Source organism: Ictidomys tridecemlineatus, chromosome 4 (assembly GCF_052094955.1).
Source record: "Ictidomys tridecemlineatus isolate mIctTri1 chromosome 4, mIctTri1.hap1, whole genome shotgun sequence".
In the NCBI taxonomy this organism is placed as follows: Eukaryota; Metazoa; Chordata; class Mammalia; order Rodentia; family Sciuridae; genus Ictidomys; species Ictidomys tridecemlineatus.
The window spans coordinates 131,196,013-131,199,735 of NC_135480.1; the positions used below are offsets into that span (position 1 = coordinate 131,196,013).

General features: G+C 42.0%; 1 long non-coding RNA gene across 1 annotated transcript; it reads left to right on the forward strand.

The window, feature by feature from the left end:
- Nucleotides 1-1,766: 1,766 nt before the first annotated feature.
- Nucleotides 1,767-3,277, forward strand: LOC144377250 (uncharacterized). Its single transcript, XR_013438058.1, has 2 exons — nucleotides 1,767-2,000; nucleotides 2,961-3,277. It is a non-coding gene; the product is annotated as an uncharacterized LOC144377250 (long non-coding RNA).
- Nucleotides 3,278-3,723: the final 446 nt, after the last annotated feature.

A 3,723-nucleotide genomic window follows, 5' to 3' on the forward strand; every position in this document is an offset into this window, starting at 1 on the left:
GTGGAAGGCACACGTTTACCTTCAGTTGTCCACATTACCAGCCATTGTAACTTAGATTTTCAATTTCTCACTGCCTTTTAAGTGCTGCCACCTCACTTCCCCAAATTTGGGCCCACTCTCTTAATGCATTTAAGCATTTGTATTTATAAGAGGAGACTAAGTGAATAGATAATATAATGGCTTTCTTCGGCTGTGGTTTCCACAAAAGCAAAAAGGTCCAGCTTTTTCTTATCAGAACTTGCTGGAAACTTTCCATACTAGAGATGTCAAGTCATAACAATGTGGAGGGGAGGGATCCCACTTTGCTCTTAGAACTATACAGTTCTATATAAAAGGCATTCTTAAGAGCTGTTTGCAAAATCCTACATTAATTTCCTCTGGTAAGCCTTCTCATACAAAGGGGTCTTATAAATGGATTAAATGTGGTTGGGTGCAAAAGTACAGTAAGTCCTCTGTCAGACGCCTTTGAGGGTGGATGCCGCAAACAGGGGCTTCCTTCATAAGGGCTCCCTGCAAATAGCTGACTTGAAGTTTTGTGGCCGGTAATAAACTCCTTCAAAATAAACCACTTATACCATCTGTTTGACAGCGCCCTATCAATTATACCAGGAATGTGTGGCTTTTCTACCCTGGCAAAGTCTTCCAAGTTGACAAAAGGATAAACAGAAGGAGGCAGTAAGGGTGGGGCAGCATTCCCTGCCTCCAAGTTATCCCTACCAGCCGCCATTGTTTGGCCTCTGCCCATACTTGCTCAGCCTCCTCCTCAGTAGGAAGAAGTCTGGAATGGGGAAAAGCAGAATCTATCTCAATGTTTCCAAAACCAAATGAACCAAGATTGAATGGTAGTGAGACTTGGAAACTGCAGGAAAGAGTCAGAACAAGCAGGTTGAGGAGCTAGGGAGAGCCCTTAGAGCATGAATGGTTGATGAGGTGTTGGTTGTGGTCCAAGCTTTGATTCCTGAGCCAATTGGGACCTCAACACACAAGTGGGAGAGGGATCAAAGTATTATTATTCATATCTGGCAAATATTCTGAGAAATCACTACTTGGACCAGAGGCCAATATCAATTTTTACTCTTTTCCTTCAAATGTAGATTTAGATAAGCTCATAAGAGGAAAGGGAGATTTGTAGAGCAGCACAGTAGTCCCCACTCATCTGTGATTTTGTTTTCTTTGGTTTTAGTAACCTATGGCCAACCACGGTTCAAAAATATTACTACAGAAATTTAAGATATTTTGAGAGAGGAGAGAGAACACTCACATGACCTTTATTATGTCATATTGTTATAATTATTCTATTTTATTATCATTTATTGCTATTAATCTCTGTGTCTAATTTATAAACTTTATTGTAAGTATGAATGTATAGAAAGATATCATATATACTGTATAGGACTTGACACTATCTGCAGTGTCAGGCATCCAATGGGATCTGGAAATGCACCTCCAGTGTGTATCCCCTGCTGTTGTTCCCTAGCCTGACTCATGTCATGAAGACGTGGTATGATTCGGATTCCACTGAGAACTGAAGAGAAACTGGCCACTTGTGAGCATCGACTTTACCCTGCTTACCCAGCTGAACTATGTGAACTGATAGGCACGAGATTTTCGTCATCTCACAGTCAGAAATGCCATTCTTCCTCTCACTGGGGTGTGTTGAGGGCCACAGCTGAGTCGGGATGACGTGTGGCATTTTTGCCAGAAGTAGTGGTTGAGAGGTGACGCCAGCGAGCCATTAAGACGATGACTTTTGAGTTCCGGTGGAGTTCCCGTGGAGTTCCGGTTGAGCTCTCGCGGGGATTCCTGAGGAGTTCGCGTTGGTTGGTGAAGTTCCGGTGGAGGGAGTTCCCGTTGGTGTGTGGTGTTCCTGGAGGAGCCGCGTGGGTGGCGTTGGGGAGACTTCCCGGGAGCGTGTGTGGAGTGTGCCGGTGGAGTTCGGAAATAAAGTTTGTTCCTCCTTGAGTGGCTCGTGATTTGTGCCCAGCCAGACTTCAACAGGGGTGAGTCCTGGAGAGGATGAGAGAAGAGGGCCATCTCTATGCAGGGAAGGATGCTTCCTGGAAAAGGTGGGGCAGGAGGGTGGAGGAAAAGGAGAAGTAAGAAACTGAAGAGTGTAGAGCCCAGGGGGATCTCTCCAGCAAGATCAGCCTTCCATAAACAACCACTTCAAAATTCCTGCAAACTCAATTAAGCTTGCTTACGCCACCCCTCAAATCATAACGAGAAGCAATTTTGTGTGGCTCTTATTCTAAAGCTCTGTGCCTGGAAATCACAGAGTTATATTGTTTCATTTGGCTTGTCTTTGGTTAAGTAATATAAGTAATAGTCAACCTAGTATCCCTATATTATAAAATTTAATTGAGTCTTTCTCCTGAATAATTGTTTTGTTCTCAAAAAGGAGACCAAACAGAACAAGAGTGAAAAAATAAAAAAATAATAATAATAATAATCTCAAAAAAGAACACCTGATGTTCAGGAAATGAGGAAATTAAAATGAAGAGAAAACTTCTTGCACTTACACCAGATAAATCATATTATATTAGGTGTCATCCAAGCCAAGCCTTTTCTCAAGGAAAGTGCAAACAAGATTACTTGAAATTAAAGTCTTCACTCCCCACCCAGTCAAGCAATCTCCCAGAAAGCCACTCTCCATTATGTCCTCAGGGGCCAGGAAAAGGCTTCCCACTGTTGGTTCTAGCCAGCTGCATTCTGAGATTGGAGTTCACAGAGGTGTGCATTATACTCTTTTTGAGTGTGTGTGTGTGTGTGTGTGTGTGTGTGTGTGTGCGTGTGCACGCGCGCATGGTGGCAGGAACTTCAGCATTATGAAGCTCCTAGAGAGCATTAATCCTGGAGGGCAGAAAGAATAATTTGGCATCACTCTGCAGAGAGTCATGTGAGCTGGGCCTGTGAGCTGGTGGGCTGCTAGTCTGATTTCAACACCCACTCTTTTCTCTCAGGCACTCTCCGTCTCCTTCAGACAAGAAAGGGAAAGAAATCAGAAGTGACACTGAGCCAAGCAAGAGGTGTATATCCATGAAAGGAGGAAGATTGACTTCCAGCTACTCCCAGATCCTTGAGGATTTGTCCGCTCTTCTTTTTAGGAGCTTATTCAAGGAAATGTCAAGAGTCCATGATTAGACAATATGACTATTAGAATGTTGAGAAAAAGAGATGTGTAATTCCACAATGCATACATATTTCAAAATATATTGTATTATGATACATACAATTTTTATTTGTCAGTTTTAAAAATAAAGATCTGGCTGGGGATGAATATCAGTAGTAAAGCATGTGCTTAGTATGCATAAAGCCCTAGGTTCAGTCCCTAATAACAAGAAGAAGAAGAAGAAGAAGAAAACAAGTTCAAAATGTAGTAGGTGGAAAAATAAAAGTAAGGGAGAGTCATTTGTATACTGGTCTTGGCAAAATGCAAACCCAGACTCTTCAATGTTATAGTTTGTCTTCAAATGGTAGGCTCTCAATGACATTTTAGAACTTCTGGGCTTTTTCCGTATCGGAGAGATTTATTTGGGTAGTAGAGGCTCAATCCTCTTCAAATGGTAAAATAAAAATTCTTTTCTTTGATAAGTTTGAGATCTATAACTGCAAGAAAACTCAAAGGAAAAAGTTTAGAAGCCTAATTGACAGTTTCCCTCAAACTTATCACATTCTCCCTTCTTCCTTTCACTGTGTTCCCTTAGGCCCCACCCTTTCTGTTCT